The sequence below is a fragment of the Suricata suricatta genome, chromosome 6, assembly GCF_006229205.1.
Source record: "Suricata suricatta isolate VVHF042 chromosome 6, meerkat_22Aug2017_6uvM2_HiC, whole genome shotgun sequence".
In the NCBI taxonomy this organism is placed as follows: domain Eukaryota; kingdom Metazoa; phylum Chordata; class Mammalia; order Carnivora; family Herpestidae; genus Suricata; species Suricata suricatta.
This window is the reverse complement of record NC_043705.1, coordinates 19,942,279-19,968,479: the sequence shown is the minus strand read 5'-3', so window position 1 is coordinate 19,968,479 and position 26,201 is coordinate 19,942,279. Positions and strand designations below refer to the sequence as shown.

At 39.1% G+C, this 26,201-nt stretch overlaps 1 protein-coding gene and 1 pseudogene across 9 annotated transcripts in view; both read right to left on the bottom strand.

The window, feature by feature from the left end:
- CCDC192 (coiled-coil domain containing 192) overlaps window positions 1-26,201 on the bottom strand; it is a 198,459-nt gene that overhangs the window by 101,849 nt on the left and 70,409 nt on the right. The window lies entirely within an intron of this gene.
- Window positions 16,321-17,891, bottom strand: LOC115293973 (annotated as a pseudogene).

Below are 26,201 nucleotides of genomic sequence, written 5' to 3'. Positions count from 1 at the left end.
TTGTACCTCTGAATATAACTGGGTTGAAGTTTAAAATGAGGTCTTCAAAGAGGTAATTGAGCTAAGTGAGACCTTTAGGGTAGACTCCAAACCAGTCTGCCTGGTATCCTTAGAAGAAGAACGTGGATTTGTGAAAAAGAAAGAGCATGTGATGACACAGTAAGAAGGTGGCCAATGCAAGGCAGAGAGAGAGAGACTTCAGGAGAAGCCAACTGTACGACACCTTGATCTTGGACTTGTAACCTCCAGAACGATGGAAAAACAAACTTCTGTTGTCTGAGCCACCCCAGTCTGTGGCTTTTTTTTTTTTTTTATGGGAGGCTTAGCAAAGTATTAATCAAACTAATCATTCCTTTTGTTCAGTCTCTGCAATAACAAATGAAACCCTTGCCAGAAATCACTTTCTTTAGTGGTCTTAGCGGCCTGGTCAAGACAAGAATGTATCTACCAAACTCTTGGCAAAAAACAACAACAACAACAAAAAACAAAAAACCAAAAAAGTCAATAAGACTAAACATACAAGCACACTAAAAGAATTCTTTATTTTCTTGAGAATGCAGAAGGCGCCTGTGGATCTTTCGCATATAAACATTTTTCTGGGTTTAGTTTCTTTGCTATATAGCATATATTATTGATCTGACAATGTCAACTGCTTTAAAAATCATTTGAGTCTTAGAAATAAATTTGGAATGAGTCAAAGGTAGATGAGAAATATGAATTCATATTTTAGTTTTCATTCCACTTCACAATGTAAATTTAAATTTTTCAGGAAAATGAATAATTTTCTGAGAAAAAAGTACATTTTTTCATGATTCTAGTCAAGCTGCCAATATGTTAGTCTCACTGCTCAGGATCCCCGTCTAAGTTATCATTTGTAAACAGTTGTGAGGGCTATAGAAAGGGTAGTGGTCCTGTATTTAAGTAGTTGTAGTGGCCTCCACAGAAATCAAAAAAGACACAAAGCACTGTTTCTGAAAATTATTAATCTGAGAAGTAGAGTAGCTTTTATTTTTTTATTATTATTTTTTTAAATGTTTTATTTATTTTTGATACAGAGAGAGACAGAGCATGAGAGGGGGAGGGGCAGAGAGAGAGGAGACACAGAACAGGAAGCAGGCTCCAGGCTCTGAGCTAGCCGTCAGCACAGAGCCCTATGCGGGGCTCGAACCCACGAACGTGAGATCTGACCTGAGCCGAAGTCGGAGGCTTAACCGACTGAGCCACCCAGGCGCCCCAGAAGTAGAGTAGCTTTTAAAAAACTGAATAAAAAGTAAAGTAACATACTTCTTTCATGCCTATAATTTCATTGCAAGTATTTTATGAAGTATGAAATACTTCATTTTTTACATTTTAAACAGACATGTCTTAGAGTAGCTGTTCTTCCCTTTTGTTCCCTGCTTCCCCCCCCCACTTTGGTTATCAGCAATATGTGAAAAATAAACAAACTCATTAGAAATTATAGTGCTGTCACAGATAATTGAAGGACAAAGGTGGGAGATTGTTTTCTTCTTTGTAGACTCAGAAGTTTATAAAGTTAACTATCATAAGACAATTTTGAAATTAGCTCTAAAGGGATCTAAATTTCCCATTTTGATTGCTTAAAACTGTGTGTAAGCTTTTTCTCATTTTTTACTTTAGATCTGCTTTTTCAATTTCAGTCTTAACCATGTGCAGTTTACATGTCCCATAGGAAAATCAAAAGTAGTGTGTTTAAAATCAAATTAATTTTCTTGCTTGCAACCTGTTCATCAATAGCTTCCTCCCTCAATGATGGTACCAGTGGCTAGTTCCTTGCCCAGGCTCTCCCTTTGTACCAGTTTCTCCTGCTGATGCCTCTGTACGTTTCTAGTCTCTCATGGTCTCACCTATGTTGCCTCCATTTTTCCATCCTCATTGCTCCTGTCCAAGGAAGACCATTAGCTCCCATCTTCAGGCCATCTTCTCCAGTTCACTTTCTACATTGCCCCCAGGTTGACATATCTAAAATATCACTCTGATTATACCTAAAATCATTGAGTAGCTACCAACTGTTCTTGCTGATCTCTGGCCTTCTTTCTGGACACCTTTCTGTTCCAGAAAACGCCCATGGTCCTTTTGAAGTAATGAACATTATACCTATCCTTATCATAGTCTCTCTCAGCTGCCCGCCACCTCAGTTAAGGGTTCTTCTCGGGTGTTGTCACAAAGATACATATTTACTCTGTCTTAGCACTTTTCATATTGCATTGAAAATGTCCTAACTCAATTGTGTCTTCCACCAGTCTGAAAGGGTCAGACGACCAAGGCAATTTTTATGTGGTTCATTGTATGTGCACAGAGCCTGGCACATAATAGATGATTAATAAGTATTTATGAAATGAACAGATAAAAAGTAATCAATAAACAGAGATTACACTCTTTCCGATGGACCTTTTATTTTGACTTTTTATTTGAATGTTTCAGTAGTTAATATTAGCAATCATTCAAATATGCTTGAAAAATCCAGAAGACCTTAAATGAACCTTTATCTAAAATTCCTCCTACAACTCTGAAGGATAGTATGATGATAGGGAAGGAAAGTTAAATGGTACTGACTCAAAATGCATCAAAATGTTGACTCATTAGGTCATTTCTGTTACTTAATAATAGAGCAAATAAATAAGTGCCATGACTCATTGTTCTTCTCCAGTGTATGTGTTTTTCCCAGTGGTTTCTAATTACCCAAGAGAAGTTAAGCCTTTTTTCCAAAGTACATGTATAGAAAGTAAACGATTTTTTAAATTTCTCGGAGGAAAAAAACCCAGATTTTAAAATGAATTGATCAAAAGGGTATTTACCCCTCTGTTTTTCTGTCTAGGAGCAGTGGGGACTACTCCAAACAAGTAAGAAATTACCGTCTGAGAGGAAGATCAAGTTGAAGGCAAGAATTCCTTTATCCTTTATTGTCTTGACCTTTATATGTTGGTCCAGTGTTTTAGGACAGTCCTTGTGCATTGCACAGCTGTGTCCAGCACCGGGAAACTTGCCAGCATTAGTGACAATTGCCAGCAAAAGGCTCCCTTGTGCTGACCACACCTAATTGTTTTACACTGATTAAATATTTAATGACAGAAAGGTTCTGCATTTAAAAACACAATAAACTATGCCAGTCTAAATGAAAAGTTTTAAACCGTCCGTCTGACACCTCCAATACCTCAGGCTAATCATTCACCAGTAGCAGGATAAAATTTTCCTAAACTGACACTGAATTTTTAGATGCTGCATTAACAACATCTGAAGTGGAAAGAACTTGAGGGCAATATTTTCTTCTTCAGGCTTTATTCCCAAAGGACACAGTGACTATTATGTGGGGCCTCAGAAACTGAAAGCGCTAAAAATTACTCTTTGAAGTGTACTACCAGGACCTAGCACCTTGACAGACCAAACGGGCAGGTGGTACTGGCAGAGAAACAGGACTCCTTTAACTCTTCTTAGAAGAAATGAAGGAACACATGGATTTTTCTGGAAAAGGACCTTAGGAATTTTCATGGCTTACTTTGTGGAGCTTCCCAGCCCGACAAATATCTTGCCTCTACCTCTGCCGCGTCTTGGAACACAGGCCTTGGAGAGACTGCATAAGTGACTCTGTTGATTCACCTCGCTGATAATGATGTGTTCAGCCTTTCTATTTTATCTGGATTTACTGTATCTTAAAAATTAATATAAATATTTTAATATTTTCTTTCAAATTATCTTTACAAAAGTATACTGATCACATTTCTTAAAAAAAAATGACCTCATTAAGGTTGTCACCAAGTTGTCATTGGGATATTAAAGGTAGATAAACTTGAGAAGTCTTTATTCTTGTTCGCTAGTAAAAGGAACTTAGGTCTTTAAAAATTTTTCTTTTTAATGCTTATTTATTTTAGAAAGAGAGACAGAGTACAAGCAGGGGAGAGACAGAGAGAGAGGCAGACACAGAATCTGAAGCAGGCTCCAGACTCTAGCTGTCAGTACAGAGCCTGGTGTGAGACACAGACTCAGGCGCCACGAGGTCATGACCTGAGCCAAAGTCAGACACTCAGCTGACTGAGCCACCCAGGTGCACCAGGAAATTATTTCCAAAGTCATTACAAAATTTGGTTCATGGGGCACCTGGGTGGTTCACTCAATCAGTTGGGTATCCAACTTTGGCTCAGGTGATGATCTCACAGCTTATACATTTGGGCCCTGCATTGGGCTCTGTGCTGACAGCTCAGAGCCTAGAGTCTGTTTCAGATTCTGTGTCTCCCTCTCTCTCTGCCCCTTCCCCTTTCAGTGTCTCACTCCTTCAAAAATAAATGTTAAAAAAAATTTACCAAAATTCAGTCCACAATTACTGTAGGCCAACTTTTATTCATTATAGTATTGAAAGGCCTAGACAAAACAGCCTGACAAGAAAAAGAATTCAGAGGCATCCATATTGATAAAGAAGAAGTTAAACTGTCACTATTTGCAGATGACATGATACTATACATAGAAAAGGCTAAAGACACCACTAAAAAAACCCCACAAGAAATAATAAGTGAATTTGGTAAAGTTGTAGGATACAAAATTAATACCCAGAAATTAGTAATGTTTCTATATACTAACTGTGAAGTAGCAGAAAGAGAAGTTAGAATAACAATTCTATTTACAGTTGCCCCCAAAATAATAAGATACCTAGGAATAAACTTAACCAAAGACGTAAAAGACTTATAGTCTGAAAACTATAAAGCCCTAAGGAAAGAAATTAAAGATGACACAAATACATGGAAAAATATTCATTGTTTGTAGATTATAAGGATTAATATTGCTAAAATGTCCCACTACCCAAAACAATCTACAGATTCCATACAATCCCTATCAAAATAATACCACCATTTCACCCAACTAGAACATAAAGTTTGTATGCAACCACAAAAATCCCAAATAGCCAAAGAACTTTTGAGAAGGAAAAACAAAGCTTATCAGTCTTAGATTTCAAGATATACTGCAAAGCTTTAGTAAAACAATGTGGCCCTCACACAAAAATAGTCACATCGATCAGAACAGAATGAAGAGCCCAGAAATAAACCCACCATTAAATGGTCAAGTAATCTATGACAAAGGAGTCAAGATATACACTGCCAGAAAGAGAGTCTCTTCAATAAATGGTGCTGGAAAAACTGGACAACCATATGTAAAAGAATAAAACTAGACACTTTATAACACCACACACACACACACACACACGCCTCAAAATCAATTAAAGACCAATATGTGAGGCCTGAATCCATAAAAATCCTAGAAAAGAACACAAGCAGTAATTTCTCTGACTTTGGCCATAGCAACACTTCTCTGGATATGTCTCCTAAGACAAGGAAAACAAAAGCAAAAATAATTTATTAGGGTACATCAAAATAAAATGCTTTTGTACAGTGATGGAAAACATTAATAAGCAAAAAGGCAACCTACTGAATAAAGTGTTTGCAAATACTATATCCAATAATGGGTTAATATCTGTAATATATGAAGACTTTATGCAACTCAACACCAAAAATAAATAAATAACTTGATTTAAAAAATGGCAAAAGGCCCTAAACAGACATATTTCCGAAGAAGACATACAGATGGCTAACAGACACATGAAAAGACATTCAACATCACTAATCATCAGGAAAACGCAAATTAAAACCACAATGAGATATCCTCCTTAGACTTGTCACAATGGATAAAATAAAAAAGACAAGAAGTAACAGGCATTGAGGAAGATGTGGAGGAAAAGGAATGTTCACACACTGTTGTTGGGAATATAAATTGGTACAGCCAGTATGGAAAACAGAATGGGGTTTCCTCAACAAAACTGAAAATAGAAGTACCATATGATTCAATAATTCTACTCAGTATTTACCAAAGAAATTGAAAATACTAATTCAGAAGGATATATGCATGCTCTGTCTTTTGCAGCGTTACGTACAATATCCAAGATATGGAAGCAGCCTAATAGTCCATCAGTAGATGAATGGATGAGGAAGATGCGTACACACACACACACACACACACACACACACACACACATCTTACACAGCCACAAAAAAGATGAGATCTTGCCATTTACAATAACAGGAAGGCCCTAGAGGGTATTATGTAGAGGGTGTTATGTTAAGTGAAATAAGAGTGAGAGAAACAAATACCATATGAATTTATCCATATGTGGAATCTAAAAAAAAAAAAAAGCCCAAATGAATAAATAAACAAACAAAAAGCAGAATCAGACCTGTGAACACAGGGAATGAACTAGAGATGACGGTGGTGGGAGGGTGGCAAAAAGGAGTGAAGGGGAATGGGAGGTTCAGGCTTCCTGGTGTGGAATGAGGAAGTCACAGGCACAAAAGGCACAGCAGAGATAATATAGTCAGTACTATTGTAATAGCGGTGGATGGTCATCTGGGAGGTGTACTTGTGATGAGCATAGCATGATGTTTAATCTTGTTAAGCCAACATGTTGTATGCCCGAAACTAATGTCACATTGGCTGTCAACCATGCTAAAAAAAAATGATCATTGTGTGCCAAAACTCCTCAAGGAGAATGACCTTCAGAAGACACAGGTTGGATACAGGACAGCCAAAAGAAAAGAATTTGGGGACTTAATTGATTTCATCTATGCTAAAACGCTCTCTATGGCAATCTGATGATGTCCTTGGTAAAAAACAAAAAGGCTCACGGTTACATCTCTGTGACTTTAATACATTTTAGGGTGTGCTGTGGTTGAAAGAAATGAATCAAAAAAAGTGGTTCTTGCACTTTAAAAAAAAAATCATGGCCCACTTTAGTTACAGAGAATAGAGGGAAGCTAAAATTTCTAGTCTGTCAACCTGGTTCATTCCTCCTTTTCTACTGAAAATAAGTCACTGATAAAGAAAAAAAGAACAGTTTTCCATTTGAGGTTATACATGTGTGCTATAAAACAATACCCTCTAAACAAAACAAAAATACATTTTATCACATTTATCTTTGTAGTGTGTTGAAATCACTCATCTGTACAAATGGAATTAGTACATCTACCAAGCAATGTGTATGTTATTAGCCATTTGGTGAATATAGGCTAAGGTGGTGGTGTGTGGGTTGTATCCCTCTTCTTTAGCAATAGTGACATGGATGATTGTTAGTTAACATGCACATATTTTAGTAACTATCTCTTTAAAAGATGCTGTAAACCAAAAATGCCATTAATGCAAATATTCATTATCAAATAATAACCAAATTATCTCCATCCAAATGATCTTCAATAACCAGAAAGATTCAGCAAGTTGAAAATGATAAAGCTAAATCAATATTAATTTATTAAGTACAAGGGAGAAAAAGAAAAGAAAGCCAACAAACCCAAAAAGCCACAATATTAACAAAGTTCTGAGGACAAAGCCTCCTGTTTTCCTGCATACCAGTAGGTTTTTAGTAACAGATGATTTACAAAGTATCTCCTTTCTTAAATTGTTTTTTTAAAATTAATTTTATTTCATCTTTTAGAGATGTGGGAGAGAGGGGCAGAGGGAGAGAGAGAATCTTAAGCAGGCTCCACGCACCCTCAGCACAGAATCAGCCGGGGCTCCACTTCACGTCCCTGGGATCATGCCCTGAGCCAAAATCCAGAGTTGGACGCTGAATGAACTGAGCCACCCAGGTGCCCCACATCCTTTCTTAAATTATAACAATGTACTGAGTTGCATTTATAAACTGTAAATATTAGTTATCTATAATAACTCGTTTTTTATTTAACTAGTGAAAAATTTTAGTTCTATATAAAGGTGAATGCATAGGGAATTATACATTTGAAAATGAACTAAAGGATTTGCATTTTTGGATCATTAGGAGGCTCAGCAGAAGGCCCTCCTCAAAGCACCTGGGGGTGTGGGCTCTCCTTTGGGCAACAGCTGTAGACTTTTTGACTGTGAGTTGATGCTGAGCACCCAGGCAGGCCAATGCATCCTTCAAGGACTGGAATGGGATCCTTCAAGAGCATGGACTCCAGGTCTCCTGCTGACCCTGGAAGTCACCATTTATGACTTATGAGGAGGTAATGGCGTGTGTTTCTGCTCCGAGTTTCAACTACATGTTTTATTTCGAAGACAGTACTGTTTATGTTTTAGAGAGAGATAACACTAATATGACTTGCTGGCTTCTGGGCTGTGTCTCTGAACTGTTACTCTGATACCAGTGAGGGTTTTTATATCCGTTCTAAATTGGGAATGAGTTTTAGTAGATAAAACAGAAGTAAGTGCTATGAGCAATCCCTTTCCAAGTGACTAACATTTTTAGTCAATCCTCCATAAGGCTCTTCAAGCTAATGAAGAGCTTAAAATGAAGATACTTTAATTTTTAGGTTATTAAAAAAAGTTTATTTAGGTATTTATTTATTTAGAGTGCATGCACGTGAGGGAGGGGCACAAAAAGAGAAAAAAGAGAACCCCAAGCAGGCTCTACAGTATTAGTGCAGAGCCGGACATGGGGTTGGATCCCATGATTATGCGATTAGGATCTGAGACACAGTCAAGGATCGGACGCTTGGGGAGCCTGGTTGGCCAGTGTGGTCAGGCTGAGCACGAAGTCGGCTTGGGATTCTCCCTCCCTCCCTCTCCTGTGCCTCTTCTTTTATGTGTGTGGGGGCACACACACACACACACACATACACACACACACACACACACACACACACACACACACTGGCGCCCTCTCGCTCTTGCTCACTCGCGCTCTCTCTCTCAATCATTTTAAAAAAAAGGCGGATACTTAACCAAGTGAGCCACCCAGGCAGCCCATAAATTTTTAGTTTTATAAAAATATCAAAATCTGGTCAAAGAGCTGGGCATCTCTGTTGTAGTATTCCTGCTCAGATTTCCAGATTATCTGAAAGAGCACCTCATGTGCTTGAAAAACTACCAAACTTGTCCTCTCCCATATTAAACCCTTTTCATGAAAACACTCATTGTTTCTCTGGAAACGAGTATGTTTGGCCTCAAAGACTTGGCATTAACGCAGCCTTATTTATCTTAACATAGGTGATGAAAAAATAGGCTATTTCATAAGGACCTCTCTGACTTCCTGAACATTCTCTTTTCAATGAGGAAGTGACCCTAACTGGAGGACAGCATCTTCCATGGCAGCAGGAGGAGAGAAGGCAGGTGAGTGATGCGGGAACCCCTTATTCTACAGAGCGCACAAGGCTTCTGTCTCCATGAATCAATGTAGATTTGCAGACTTGGATTTCATCTTGATGGATCTAAGACAGCGTTGAAATTAAATGGTGTCCAAAATGTAGGCAACAGTATCTTTGGCCTTGGGTCTGTGAAATTTCATGAGAAAAGTACTCAGAAAGAGCTGCAGTGAGTGAAGGATTTGGGGAGTTTAGGAATTATTCAAACAAAACCAATTTAATTTATATGAAGCCCCCACTGAGGAAGGCACTGAGAATAGGAATTTTGAAATAAAAATTTTCCACATTACTTCACAGGTTCTGCTTCCTTACTGAATGTTGCTTATTTGTTTTTATAAATAATATTTCCTCCAGCTGGCACCCTTAAGCAGGATCCATTGAGATGAATGTCATGGGGCATTGAGCAATTTTAGTACCTTTCTCAATGAAAACTAAAGGTTATATTATTCTCCCTATCCTTTCCTTTTGAGTGGCTATTAAGGAAGGTGTTGATATTATCGTTAACGTTTCAAAGAAAAGTATAGCTGCTAGTTATTAAGTAAAGCAAAGCTCCAAGACTTGGAAATGTCCTTGATGATTGGCTTTCTTAGGCATTAATACTACTTCTCAAAGGACAAAGCGTGGGAATAGAAGTCTTTAGTCTTCCATTAGTTTGCTCTCATTTCATTCTGGAGTGTGCTCATGGTTAGGAATCTTGCACTTGGGTGGAGGTTCATACAGTTAGTATGACTACCTAGTTGGCCTGGTGTGCTGAGGGCCACAAGGAGTGAGCATTTTGGAAATGCCCGTGATTTCTATCAGCAAAGAAAATATTGGCTAGTTGGCAAGTGAGGGTCGAATCAATAATGATTCTTTTGTGTGGGCACAGTTGGAAAGGAATGCCTTTCACCAATTTTAATAAAACCTCTGAAACATGATTGTAAAGGGGCATTGGCGAAAATCCTATGACCTCTTTGGATCATATAAGAAAGACTGTCAGGGTGACCCTGGCAGTAAGAGAGAGAATGGAGCTCTGGGGGTGGATCTTTCCAATGAGAGCAATCCCACATGCTCATTGCCTGTCTGAGAAATAAAGCAGAGACTTCAAGAAAAACAAAGAATTTATTGGCTAGCATGGGGCAAAGTTAGACAAATATAGGCTTGTAGTCTTTAACCCATGTGGTGAAAAGAGGCTAGTTCATTAGGAAAATCATCTTTAGGGTGGGATTGGGAAAATAAGTAGAGAGAGGAGAATATGTTAAGGACATAGTAGAATATGAATTTCAGTACTAAGGTGGCATGATGGAGATTCCTCGACTATCCCAAGACCATATGGATCACCCAACTTGGCACTCAATAATAAAAAACAAAGGGACTCTTTCTGACCAAAGACCTTGGCAGATGGTAGGGGGAAAGAGGTGTGGTTGCAAACAGCCCAAGGGTTTTTCAACATCAACTGTACCCACAGACTTGAAAAGACTGACTTTGCCCAAACAAAATGTGAGAGAGATGTCTGTATGATCAGATTACCATCTACTATTGCTGTCAGGAACTACCCAAAGGACAAGTATAAACTAACCAAACACCATGACACTGTTAGGGCAGGGCAGGTGTGCCTAGATTTTTCTATGGCCATACAGGCAAGGAGTTGTGCTGGATTTGGGGACTTTCTGAGGAACATTGAGAGACACTGGTTCCCCCTCTCCCTGGAAATTTTACCTTCTGGCTCAGCCCCAAGGAAATGATGCAGCCTGCAATGCAGACATAGTCTAAACCTGGAATTGTCACTCACTGTGCCTCGGAGACCTGAGGGAGTTTGAACTCTGCAGGAGCACTTCACACTTGAGGGCCATTTTATCTGTCCCGCTTCAGCACATTTCATCTGCAGAGATCTGTGCTCTGAAACGAGGCATGTGGCCTCCACATTTCCTGGAGCCTCTGGTGGAGTGTCCTTTCCCAGACAGTCCCAGAGTGCACCCTATTGTCTCTGCCCTGACCATGTCTTACCAAGAGGAGCTTTCTCTTGTCACTCTATATAAAATAAACCTTCTCATATTGTTTGTGTCTTTAGCCTTTTCACCATCTGTTACTTTATGTATTGACTCGTTTATCTGCTTGGCATATTTCTTGCCCCACTAGAACATAAGTTCCACGAGGGTGGGGATATTGTCTGTTTTGCTTACTGCTGTATCCCACCTCTGCTTTGTCCTGTAAATATTTGGGAAATGAATGATTGAGGCCTTAACACTTTTAACTCTTTCTGATCTGTTTCAACTTCTTCAGCCCTGTGGGCTCCTTGGGCCCCAAGGGGGAGTAACAGACAAAAAGGACTTTTTTTGCAAAGGGTGTAACCTAAACTAATTAATGTAACCAAGCACAAAGTGAAAGTTCTTCACTCTGAGAAAGACAAACAGTTGTCAGTCTGTGTTTCTTAATTATCTTTCTGAGGCAGGGTCCTACCAAGTGTAGAATGTTGTCTTTGGAGTGGCCATGACAAGTTTCTGGTCCTAGGGGAACACGTAACAGGACACCTGTTTCACAGGTGCCCCTGGCACATGGCAGCACTTAGTAATGATTGACTTGGGTCTGGACAAGTTAAATCATCCTGTTACTGTCCCTTGATTTAAGTCTTAAGACAGTCAGCCAGTAGAATTTAGGAAATACTTATTATCTTAAGATTAAGTTAGTAGAAAGATTCATAATTGACTGTTAGCCCTTCTGGTCCATGGTTTCTGAGTATCATCATGTGTCTGAAGACTTTAATGGCAGTTACATTCTGCCATGGAGAAAACTTGTCACCTGTTAGAAAAGTTTCTTGAGACATCAGTGGGCTTAAGGACCATCTGAATAGGTATTTTATCTTTCACACTCTCTCTTCTCCGTAACTCCAAATTCTAGATGTCAGGGACAATAGATTTGAGTTGGGTTTTATCACTTACTGTGGGATTCTTGGAGAAAGTTAGCATCAACATTAATAAAATGGAGATAAACCCATCAAGTCTGAAAATCTGTTTACCCTGCTCCACGTTATTTACGGAATTTAGAAAAGATTCATGGGATCATTAGAAAACTGAGTTCTCCAATCTTTTGTCAACTGTGGATGAAGAAAAGGAGTTAAGATAACTTGTTGGATTTCTTAAAAAAAGAGGATGGTCCTTAAATGAATCTCTCCAGCAGTCTCAGGATGCCTTCTACAAGCCGCAGTGCTTTCTACTGTCAGTACCATAGCCTCAGTCTGTGACGCTCTGGAGGCAGTCCTACAGACACGTGAGAGCAAGTTGTTAAAATTTCAGGAAAGTTGGCAGCTTACAACGGGCCATGTCAGGAGGAAGTAAACCATTGAAATGGGCCAACACTGGAAATTGGGGTTCCTCCAGAACTCCAGGGAGCTGGTTGTTAAACATTCACTAGCACACCACTAGCCCTCAGTATCCTTCAACACTACAATGAGTTCCTTTCCTACCTGAGGGCTGTGTGTGTGTGTGTGTGTGTGTGTGCGTGTGTGTACACACATACCCATGAAATTAAAAAAAATTTTAATATTTATAAAAACAAAAAAGGATAAACGTATCCGGGAAAATGGAGATAAAAGTTGCCAGAACAAGTACAGCACTTTTTGGACAATAGACTATTCATGTGTGCTGGGGAACTGGAGCCTAACCATCATTCCGCATACTCCTAATGTGACACCAGTGAACTTCCAACCTCAGGCCAGCTGTGGAATCTCCCTATACGTTCTGGGGATCCAAGCAGAGAGTACTTCTTTGTGAAAGGATATCCGAAGGCATGAGGCCATATACACTATAACATATTATGAATATATCTAAAAACAAATAACCATCAGAAGGCCTAGTTCCTTTGCTAACTTTCAGTTAAATGTTTTATTCTTCCACTTCAGATCTTTAAAGTCACGTTATAGAAGTGATCACCCGCCTCAATATTATCACACCAATGACTACACCACGTGAGATAAAGGCAATCTCCCTGTAACTTCAAATATTCCTCTGGAAATAACACACAGACTATTTGCCCTACCTGAGAACCACCTGTATTTGTATAGCAATCACCGTTGAAAGATAGTAAGAGTACAGGGCCGAGCCCCTAAGGGAGGGTCTGTTGACATAATTAGGTGGTAACTCTCCAACTCCCTAAGTTCTTTTGATGATAAGAAAGAAAGAGACTCCTCTTGCTCCGTAAGGAATTTCTTTTCAGTTTGTTTTCTAGTAATTGCCTGCTTTTTACCCTGTTCAATGGTTACTTTATTTAGGGACAGTAGAGGATCTTTACCTGGTACTATGAGCTTAAACACTTCTGGAAAAGCAGCTCTTCAACTGGGATGAGTAAATATGTATTAATTGTGTTACAAAACAAGTAACTCCAGGATGCCTTGCAACCACTCGTAACCCCCCTGGAACAGCCCAGCCCTGCTGGATTGTCCTCTTCCACTGTCAGTCCGTACGCAGAGTACTGGGAGATTGCTGCCTGTGTTCAAACCCAAGAAAATCAGAAGACGCCATGACCTGAAAGTGCTAGTGCTTCCGCCTCCAGTTGATTTCTGAGGAAACTTCCAGTGGCTACAAAATAGATGACATGTCTCTTGTACCCTCTTGCTTATTCCTTTTCTCGAGATGACATTCAGGCTCTTTCACCTCTCCTTGCCTCTGCACAGGCTGCTCTCTCTGCTTAGCTCTGTCCCATGCTCACCTCCACCTTCACTTGGCCAATTCTTCCTCATAGTGTAATACTCAACTCAGCTATCACGCCATTCCACAAGGCTTCCCTGAGGATTCCTCATCTCCAGCCTGGGTCAGGGATGTTTCCTCTCAGTTCTTACAGTAATTTTTGATGATTGCTATCATCCCATATGGGATGTATGGCTATGTATGGTTAGCTCTTTCTCAAAGCACTGGTTCTGAATTTTGGTCGCATGTTAGGATGGTGTCAGTACATAACTCTATACGTTATGCTATACTCACCACAGGGGTAAGTCCCATCTGCCCCACACAACACTGTGACTGTGTCCTTGAATATATTCTTTATGTTGTGCTTTTTATTCCCATGACTTACTCATTCCATAACTGGAAGTCAGTATCTGCCACTCTCCTGCAGCCATTTTGCCCATCAGCCTGTTCCCCTCCGCTCTGGCCACTTATCAGTTTGTTCTCTGTGTTTATAGGTCTGATTCTGCTTTTTCTTTGTTTACTCATTTGTTTTGCTTTTAGATTCTACATGTAAGGAAATCATATGGTAGTTGTCTATCTCAGTCTGACTTATTTCACAGCGTAATACCCATCCATCCATCATCGTTTCTTATGGCTGTGTAATATTTGTGTGTGTGTGTGTGTGTGTGTGAGAGAGAGAGAGAGAGAGATCAAGATCGAGATCAGTGGACACTTAGGTTGCTTCTATATCTTAGCTATCATAAATATTGCTATAATAAACATTGGCCTGTATAACTATCTTTTTGAATTACGGTTTCTGTTTTCTTTGAGTAAATACTCATCAGTAGAATGATTAGATCATATGGTATTTCTATTTTTAGTTTTTCAAGGAATCTCCACACTGTTTTCCACAGTGGCTATACCAATTTACATTACCATCACCAGTTTGTGAGTGTTCCTTTTTCTCCACATCCTCATCAACACTTGTTATTTTTTGTCTTTTTGATTTTAGCCAGTCTGACAGGTATTAGGTGATATCTCATGGTTTTTATTTGGATTTCCCTCATGAGTGATGATGTGAGGCATTTTTTCATATGTCTATTGGCCATCTTTGTGTCTGTCTTCTTGGGAAAAATGTGTGCTCAGGGCCTCTTCCCAGGTTTTTGTTTGTTTGCTTATTTGTTTGTTTTGGGAAATGCCAGAATAAAGCACCTTTATTGCAATAATTAAAACTTGAAACTCATAGATAGTGCAAGTAGGTGGGGATGGGAGGTAGGCAATACAAATTTTCTTCACTGAATCATTACACAGGAGAGCGAAGGTATGAAGTAGGGGAGGAAACACCAGGAAACACTGAGATCAGCAGGGGGAGATGAACATCACAAACCAGGAGATACTGAAGCTGTGATGACCAGCATCATTTTCTCAAGACAACATTCAAGGGTGTGTCATGATGGGCCAGCTTTCATTGGGTGTTACGTGTCTATAAACAGCACCTTCATTTTAAACCTGATTAAAGTTCTTGAAATTTAGAAAGTGGAGCTTGGATAGCTATGAGTTTACAGAAGTCCTGAATATCCATTAGAAAAACCACACAGGGGGAGAAAAAACAATATCCAGGCCATGAAGGCGGCTTCAGAAGTCCCTACAGGCCTGGGTGCCAATATCTGTTGTTTCCAGCAATGCAACAAGGACCATCTGCCTTCAAAAGGCAGAGGATTTGGGCTGCTTGGATGCCTCATTCAGTTAAGCATCTGACTCTTGATTTACACTCAGGTTATAATCTCATGGTTCATGAGATTGAGCCCCACGAAGGCTCCAAGCTGAGAGCACAGAGCTTGCTTGGAATTCTCTTTCTCCTTCTTTTTGCTCCTTCTTCCCTCCATCTCTTTCTCTTTCTAAATAAATAAATAAACTTCAAAGAAAAAAAAGACAGTTTAAGGGGAGGCTGGGGTGGGGCAGTGCAGGCAAAGTCTCTCCCCTTCTCCACTTCAGTTTTGGATAGGGCTTTTAATTCAACCCAAGTACATCTGTCAACTTAGAGAGGAATTTGGCCCTCAACAGCACCTCAAAATCTACTACAGCTTTGCAGCACAGCAGCAAGAATGTTTAATAAATAATAAAAACTTCATCCAGAAAAATAAAGATTCTTACATCCCTCTTCCCCCGCATTCCTATTCTGAAGTTAACCCATTACTTGTGTTGTTAAGAATGGACTAATACTTAAGTGGAAACCTAGATCTAAAAGATTGAAAACTGAGACTTCACCCCAAAAAGAAAATGAAATAAAATGAATAACTTGAGGTTTATGAAATATAATTTAGGTCAAGAAAGGGAAAGAGCAAAGCCATGGGTCACGCAACACTTTCAGTCAAGGTCAATGCCTATATAAAGAGCATAGTGGAACAATGAGGAAAAGCTCCACATGACTGGAATGTGCACCTCTGTAGGCACCACATCCCTCCATGGCACATCTAAAAATGGAGTGTTCAGGGTAGAGGCCATTCCTGTCATTCCAGTTTCAGAAGCTCCACATCAAAGACAAAACTGAGAGTGGCATTTCATGGGGTGATGCCTGGGGGCCTAGTAGCACCATAGTAATAGTCTGGGGAGATAGTTTGCTCTCTCACCCTTACCTGTCTGGGCAATGCCTTCTTCCCAGCCTCAGGTCACCTCCTGCTTGCCTGGTGTAAACTTCAAGGGCTTGTTCCTGTTGCAGGAGGGATCAAATTTCTTTCCATCTTCAAGCATCCCTGTGTCATGCACCACACAGGTCTGGCCATGCTTTGGAAAGGTAGCCAGTCTCTGGGAGAGATGGTCTCAATCCACACTCCCAAGGCTGCAGTGGCATGGGATGCTGGGAGGGCAGACAAGCCACACGGACAGACAGCAGCCCTGTGCTCATGACCTATGCTTGTTCTTTAATCATCTAGTTGTTTATTTTTTTTGATGTTGAGTTGTATAAATTCTTAATACATTTTTAGATATTAACCCCTTGTAGGATATATTATTTGTAAATGATTTTACGAACCTCCATTTGGTAGGTTACCTTTATGGTTCATTGATGATTTCCTTTGCTGTATAATTTTTTTTTATTTTGATAAAGCTTCAATTGTGTATTTTTGCTTTTGTTTCCTTGCCTCAGGAGACATCTCTAGAAATATGTTGCTACGGCCAATGTCAGAGAAATTACTGCCTCTGTCCTCTTCTAGGAGCTTTATGGATTCCAGGTCTCACAGGAATTTAGGTCTTGAATCCATTTTGAGGTTTTTTTGTGTGTCTTTGTGTATGTGTGATGTTAGAAAGTAATCCAGTTTTCATTCTTTTACATGTAGCTGTCCAGTTTTTCCAGCACCATTTTTTGAAGAGACTGTCTTTTTCCCCAGGGTATATTCTTGGCTCCTTTATAATAGAGCATAGTGTTTTCAAAGTTCATTCACTTTGTAGCATGAATCAGTATCTCATCTCTTTTTAAGGCTCTTCTCAAACTGGTAACTACTAAATTAGTATGAATAGCTGATAATATCACACTGTTGCCTTTATATGACAAATTAAATCCAGGCATAGCAAAGGATTCAAAGATTCAAAGAAACAAATAACAAGGAATAAATCAATCACTTTTCCCAGGCTATGGTTGAATCTCCTTGAATTTCTTTTTGTCTCAGAACTAAGCACTTACCTGGTAAGGCTTACTGAAGGACCTAGAATCTGGGTTTGGCAGGTGCAGTGCAATTTTTTTTGCCTTCTAAGCATTTTGAACAATTTTCCTAAGAGTAGAATTTCCCAACTTTATAGGTCCTCACCTCAAGGTAGAAATTCCTGGCATCCTCAGGTCAGACTTGAGACCTCCTCTTCACCAGTTAGAAGCATCCATGCCGCAATTCATGTTAGAACAGTTTCAGATGCCCTCTATTCACAGCAGAAATACCCTGTGCAGAGAGAGGTTCTACTGGAAGCTTCCAGGGCTGGCATCAGAGTTACTAGTTGGGGTGATACAGTGGCAGACACTTCTACTGGGGCCATTCTGTGGTGCAATTAGAGCATCATCCCCAGCTTTAGTTGGCCCACTGGAAAGAGCCATCCAGAGAGTCTTGGGAGTTTCTCTTGACCTTCAGTCAATCCTTTGTTTGCTTAAATTGGTTAGAATGTGTTTCTTTTAAATGAGAACAGGATTGCTATCACAGGACTCTATCTTAGAATCCCAATTAGAGGGACTTGTTTCAAATTCACTAAATAGCTTTAGGGCCATGACAGACCTCTTTTGTAGAAAAGCCCTTGTTTGCATGGCTCAAGTTGGTAAATGTTCTTTATCTCTCAAAATATAAAAGGTTTTACAGGTGCAATCTGAATGATTGTGATTGTGATATTTGACGAGTAAAATATTAATCCATACAACAGAATATTGATTTTCTGAGATAGTTTCAGCAGACCACTAACTCTGAATCTTGATTTCTCTGCCAAGTTCATTAGGCATGTAAGTTCAGGTGGTCTTATTTCTTAACCACCCTCCCTGACCCACTACCTTTCTGAAACACATGTGGAATCTACCACAATGGCTTTAAAATGCATTGTCTAATTGCTTTATCTGAGCATCAATGACGGATGGAGTTTTGAGGAAAATAAATAAATCTCTGATTTTTGAACTTTGTATGGACATGTTGTATAATTAATAATATCTCATAAGAATATATTGAACCATTGATTTTGACAAATTCCTTATACTTCTCTATATAAAGATACTCTCTGGACTCCAGTGGGCAATATAGATGGCCTATAAAGGCCATTTTTATGATGCTAAAGGTAAATTCCATGCAAAAACCTGTCAATATATGGAAATAACATAAAACCTCATTATCTGTCCAACCCCCTCCATCCTCAAATGGACTACTGCACTGATCTAGCCTTATGCGCCAGGTTTGGAGTCTTGTCGAGCCTTCTGAAATGAAATCCAGGAAAAGGAATCTTAAGTATTTCAGTTGATGTTCTGGTATTTTCCCTTTATCTAGCTCAGGTTTATTTTGCTTTAGCATGTAATAATCCATAGAAAATGTCAAAAATATCAACCAACTCTTCCTAAAATATATTGAAGATGAAGATAATAGCTCCCAAGGCACATGATGTATGCACATACCATAGGAGCCTAAGAATACGCCGTGCATGTACCATTTCAGACTGAGAAACACTAGCTCAAGGTCTTCCTACCATCCCCTTTTAGGGTAACATGTGGGCATTGCAAAAGAGAGACCCTGTTGTCGTAATATTTATTCATAAGGGCTGTAGGAAATTATGTTTTTAAGGCCAAAATTTTTCTCAGAAGATAAAAATTTCTCAGACATAAAAATAAAACAAATAAAAACTCATCCATGAGGATGAATCAACATGAAAGCATCTTAAGAAAATGAATTTGCCATACCTAAAGAAGATTTTTGAATATGGTTGTTTATCCTTCATGGTGTTTGAGACCATGCAGACACACAAGACATAAATGGGAGAACAGTAGGAGCCAAGTAGCATGTGATCTCATCGGCATGAGTTTCCAAAGGGGTCAGACTTGAAACTGACCAGCAAAAGATCAATTTGCTAGGAAGTCATTCTGAAGACTAAGTTCTTATCCTAAGATCCATGGCCAAATGGCAAATTAACACCCGAGGCAACGCACTTTTGGAGAGTCATGGAGCCATCCAGAGTTCCTCACCAACTAAACTTTGACCTTGTGCAAACTTTACATCTCTGAATATTTAACATGTTACTTATTCAGGCTAAAAACCACCTAAATCCTAGGTTTCCATCCAGTGTAACTTTTATCTACAACAATAACTAGCTGAACACTGCGGCCCTTTAAGGGTTACTGTGATCCAGCTCTTTAATTACTGTGGTTACCTCATGAGCTCTATCTCTGGGGATGAGTGTGTTTCAGGCATGGAATAGTGTTGAGGGGGAAATATTCCCATGAGCTCAAGCTGCACATAACTTGTTTTTAATGCTCAATGTAAACATCTCGCTGTATTCTCATTAGCATTTCTGCAAAGCAGAATAATGCCTCCCATTCTCACTTCCACCTATTCCCTCCTTGGAGCTTCCAGTCTGACTGTATGCATTGTTCTGGCTCCCACTTCCACCCTGACGATGTGTTTCCCCTAGGCCAGCAAGAGCCTCCCTGTCTGATCGCCAGGCCTCCTCCTCCTGCTTCTCTGAATCCCTCCTCAACCAGTTCTTAACAACTCACAACCAGGGACCCCTGTACTATGAAGGCTGAAGGATAAGAGACTGGCTTGTAGAATTAGCAAAAAATAGTTGAAGAATGAACAGTTAATAATTATTTCTTATGGTTTTATATTCCTTAACCTCTTTGTGAAATCTTTTGACTTACTTGTATCCCTTCAGTGAGAAGCTCAAGTCTTCCTTAGTTCCTGTAACACAATATTGCCATAAATTTTTAATGAAAAAAGTTTAAAAGGTGTGGAATTATTATTTTAGGTTTCATTTTTGAGATGACTCATAGCTAAATCATTTGTCAACTCTGTGACTTGGTTATTCTTCTTGGAGAAATCACACCCATTCAGATGAGTCTGTGTAAATCATTTATTTACATGGTTGCTAATTGTTGTTACAGGTTCCAAGGCTATGACAATACCTTTTCATTTATAAAGGCTAAAGAGAACTCGCCTGGACACTTTTTCCTCCCTGCGTCTCCCAGTGGGGTTTATGTCAACACTCAATTAATGGTACTTAAAACAAAGGGAAGAGATTTGGCAAAAGATAAAATTATTTATATTTGAAACATTGCAAATGATAAACATCTGCACATAAGCAGTTACTTAAATTACCATTTAAAATTAGAAACAACTTCCCTTTTGTATTTTTCAAAATAGGCGATTGATATCAGTAATTTCTAAGAAACTATATTAAAATTTATGTTTAAAAAGTAAATTCTTAACAATTCTGAAGTTTCTCATTCAACACAATTGAGGGTGCCTGTATTCTTGAGGAATTCCTGACGGTTTCTGAGAAAGGGGAAGCTAAACAGGATAAGGACAGAATAAAATAGGGCCAACTTAAATCCTCTCTTCTCTGATTTCACCAGGAAAGTAAAGAATATAACATCAAAAAGGTGTACGCTCACTGACCTTCCCTCCTCACCCCTCCACTGGCTTTCCCACTAAATTTACATTAATGTTTCCAGAAATATGCATCAAAAATGAATGTGAAAGAAACTTTTGCTAAACCAGTTGCATTTCATGTAACACTACACAGGAGGAATATGTGTACTCAAGAATCCCAGTTGAGATTTTTTTCTTTAAGGGATCATGCAAGAATTGGACAGAATCAGGTAGGATGACATTCCCCTGGAGGGCTGAGAAAGTAAAGGTTAGAAAGGCAAAGGTGGAGGGACAAGAATGTGGTCAGAATTGCCTCTAAGAATTAAAGATGATCTTTTCCAGTTGGAAAACTTCTCAGCAGTAGTTTTCCATTCCCTGTGGCATTGACATCTGCCTAACACAATCACTATGTCCTTGCTCAAGCAATGGTGAACAGATTGGCACATGCAGATGGTCTCCTACATGCTCTCCTTATGCACAGAAAGATAAGTTCTTGTAAGCCCTTGTAAGAATAAGTTCCTTTTTTTCGTGGACATGCACATGCTCACATGCATGCACGTATAGGGCAGAGCAAAGGGAGAGAGAGAATTTTAAGCAGGCTCTATGCTCAGCGCAGAGACTGACACAGGGCTCCCTCACATGACCCAGGGATCATGACCTGAGCCCAAATCAAGAGTCAGCCCCTCAATCAACCGACTGAGCCACCCCAGCACACCAAAAATAAGTTCGTATATATACATTAACACTTCTTTGGATCAACAGAGATAATAAATTATTGTGAATACCGTGAAGTGCTTGAGAGTTAAACTCAATAAAATGGTGTCTAGTGCTGTTAGATAAATGTCAAAGCATATATTGCAAGTAATGCTAGAATAAAGCAAGGTACAGTAATTAATGTCAACATTAATGAGGGTGGGCTCTGTCCTAGGCACAATTCTAAGTCCTTTTCCTTTATCAAGTTATTTTGTCCTCTCAATAACCTTACTAAGATGGGCTCCATTTTATAGATGATCAGGATACTGAATTTTCTCACCAAGAATGCCATTAAAACATAGCACTGAAGAAGCCAGAGGAATGTTGGCTGTGTTTTATTTTTTGTTTTCAGTTTTTGGTGATGGTATTGTTTTTGTTGTGTTTTATTAGTTAGCAAGAACTTATATAAAATTTACAGCATGGCAGTTACTGATCTAAGATTTCCTAAGTATGACACTAACTCTTTTAATCCTGATGACAATCCCATGAGCTAAATTCATTTATTATAACCATTTTGAAGTGGTAGGAGTTGAGCCTCATAGACATCAAGCAACTTACCCAAAGTAAATGTCTAGTAAGCTAGCAGAGTGGTGCTCTAATCTCAGGTAGTCTGGAGTTTGCAGTGGGAAGAAGTCCTTACAGAAGCAGGTGATGCTTGAGCATTTCTTGAATAGCCAACATACCCATTTTATTGGACAGAGGAGGAGTGTGTGGGTCATGTAAAGGAGAGGTTAAGGAGGGAAAGAGAGATGTTTATCCCATCTCTTCCTCCTTCCCTCCCTCCAGACCTTGCCAGTGACTCTATTTTACCTCATGATTGGTGTGAGAGCTCACATTTTCTCTTTTGGATGTTAATACCTAGAAATGATGAACAACTCTTCTCTGGAGATTAGGAACTAGCTGAGATATAAATGAATAGTCAAAATCAATTTCACTGCTAATAGCTACAGTTAAGAGCTCAGATTTTATTTTAATCAGTAATCATCATACTTCACATTTAGCAACAAAATACACTCCTTTTCTACTTAACTATCCAAACATACATAACGAGGAGTTGCCACTATGCCACCGCAGACAATACCCTTGATTCCTATGCAAAGAGAGAAAGTTAACATTTATTGATAAAGTTTTGAGCAACTGGAAAGCTTTTGGTTGAGAAACTTGGTCTCAGTAATAAAAGAACCTAAAAATATCTCAAGTAGTGAAGGAGTGGAATCTGGTTCTTTGTGAAGGAAAAGAAAATAAACAACTCTGAGAGGAGGAAGTTGATTCATCCAAAATAGAGAGGGTGAGGTATTGGGGGTTCTTCAGATGGCAGGGAGCGTATTCCACTTCTACCTACATCCTTTGGGTAATATGACCTCAAATAGGCAGGTGTGCCAAGTGAGACTTGACCCTGAGTGCTACATACAGCTCAAGAATTCCCACAAATCTTCTGTTAAAACTTGGCACTGAACATAAAGAGCCATAGGTCTTTGGGCCCATAGACATGGGTCAGAACAGAAAAATGGCAGCCACAATGAACTAGAATACAGTGGTCCCTCCCCACTTTTAGATAGTAAAATCCTTGAGGTACCTGTGCAAACCTCAGGGAGGAAAGAGGGCCATTCTTCCTAAGAATAACAGAGACCAAATTTCTGGCTAACAATGACAGGAGGGGCATGAATCAGATTTGATTTAATTTAAGCAAAAAAATGTTATGTTTTATACATTGAACATTGTTAAACATGGAGACAAATTGTATATTCTTTCTCATACCTTTTGATTGGTATTTATTGCATATAAACTTTAATCTCCAGTTTTACCTGGTTTGGTAATAGTAGTAGTAATAATAATAATAAACCAATTTCTGATGTCCTTTACTCTGGGGTCAAATTGTAAATACTTACAGATCTAGGTTAAGATAAATGACTTAAACACTGATGTGGCAGAATCCAATATCTCTCATCAAAATCCATACTTCCCTCTTCTTCCTGGGTGTACAGCTGGCTTTCCCTGGAATTACTGTGGTCTCACAACTAAGTTCTAGCCAATGAACGGGAGCAGCAATGAGGTACACCACTTGCAGATATGTGGTCTCTCCCCCCGCCTTATTGTGGTTTTTCATTCTAAGGTTTCATTCACCCATGGTCAACCATGGTCTCAAAGTAGCTGATTGTCCTTCTGACATATTGTCAGAAGGTCAAGAGTACCCTAAGGGCGCCTGGGTGGCTCAGTTTTTTGAGCAGCCAACTTCAGCTAAGATCATGATCTCACACTCTGTAAGTTCAGCCCCATGTTGGGCTCTGTGCTGACAGTTCAGAGCCTGGAGCCTGCTTCAGATTCAGTGTCTCCTTCTTCTCTGCCCCTTCCCTGCTCACCCTCTGTCTCTCTCTCTCAAGAATAAATAAACATTAAAAATAAAAAAAAATAGTACTCTAATGTTACATCACAATGTCCATGTCCGTCACCTCACTTTGTCTCATCATGGAGGCATTTTAGCAGCTCACATCATTACAAGAAGAAGAGAGAGTACAGTACAATAAGACATATTGAGAGAGAGAGAGACCATATTTACATAATTTTATTATAGTAACTGTTGCACTTGTTATATCTTACTATTAGTTATTGTTTATCTCTTGCTATGCCTAATTTATAAATTAAGTTTTATAATAAGTATGTATGTATTAGAAAAACATGGTAAATATAGAGTTCAGAGTTCAGCACTATCTGTGGTTTAAGGCATCTACTGGGGGGTCTTTAAACATGTCCTCCACAGGATAAGGGCTGGGAGGACTACTCTGCACACCGCTAGGAGCTTCCAAAGCACACGTCTCCATGATCTCCTCCCTTCTGGCCAACTAGAATAGAGATGATCCCAAATCGTAATGGGAATCTACATGTGGAAGATGTCAGGGGCTTCATCAGTCTTTTCCACCAAGTGACCCCAAATAACAATGAATGAGCAGAGCCTACACACCAAAAACAACACTCACAATAGAATGTTACTTGAATAAGCATGAAACTTATCTTGTGCTAAGCCCCTGAAATTCTGGGGTCTATTTGTGACAACAGGTAGCATTGTTATAAGTAACGAAATATGAATGGTTGAAACAACTACCAAAACAAACTAACTCCTCACCTACAATCCCCACAGAATCATGTCCTCTGTAAAGAACATCTTTCAAATTATAGAGAAGATGTAAGAAAACTGTAGTTTAAATTTAAAATTGAGAGTAAGGTTCATATTTAGGGTACCTATAAATTCTGTTTCATTTGCCACACAAAGTATTCCATTTTATTTAATTGGTTGCCAACATTTATAAGTGAAGAAATTTCACACAAAGATCTTGATTTTCATCTTCTGAAAAACTTGACATTCTGGCCAAGTTGGGCTTTATTTTCCCTTTTAAGTGTGGTATGCACCCTCCAGACCCACATGACTTGTTCTGGCCACACTCCCTCTTTTGCATTACTTACTTGGCCTTTGAATACAGTTGTGTGTTACTGCTGGATCATCATAAATAGCTGGGGATTTAGGAAATATGCAATACCAACTAGACTATAATTACACTGAGGAGAGACTAACCATTTACATGTTATGTCCTTGGCTTCTTTTGAGGGGAGTTATAGAAACAGCCATATAAAACGTATAACTGCATTGGTTGGCTTGATATTACTGTTAGGTTTTGCCTCCCCGCTGTGTCTTGCAGTATTCCCTATATGAAATCCAACATAAAGTCTCATTTAAGAATTAAATCACTAGGAAATAATTAGTAGCATCCCCTCTGCCAATACAATAAGAACTACTTATCTTTCATATTCTCCATTTTGCCTTCAGCATTAAGAGCATTATAGCTGTATTTCTTTCAAGCAGACTGTATGGAAAGTTATGACTTAAACATCATATTCTATTTCTTCTCCTTTTATTGCTATTTTATTTCAATATATATGTTCTCATTTATAGTTATTTATATACTTAAAGAATTCATCTGTTTCATACATATATTTCTTGTAGCCCACCTCAAATTCTTTGTGAAATGAAATAGAGTATAAATAAATAAGTATGGTTAAATTAAACATTATCATTAATGTTTAATAACAGTATAAAATTATATCAGGAGAACATAAAGTTTAATATTTATAAAATACCAGGCCATATCCATTTGAGATACATTTTTTTTCCATAATATTTTATTGTCAAACTGTTTTCCACACAACACCCAGTGCTCTTCCCCTCAAGTGCCCTCCACCATCACCACCACCTGTCTTCCCCCCTCCCTCCTCCCCCTCAACCCTCAGTTCATTCTCAGCATTCAATAGTCTCTCAAGTTCTGCATCACTCTCTCTCTCCAACTCTCTCTCTCCCTCCTCCGTTCCCCCTGATTCTCCATTAGGTCTCTCTTGTTTTCCTGCTAGACCTATGAGTGCAAACATATGGTTTCTGTCCTTCTCTGCCTGACTTACTTCACTCAGCATGACACCCTCAAGATCCATCCACTTTCCTACGAAGGGCCATATGTCATTCCCTCTCATTGCCATGTAGTACTCCATCGTGA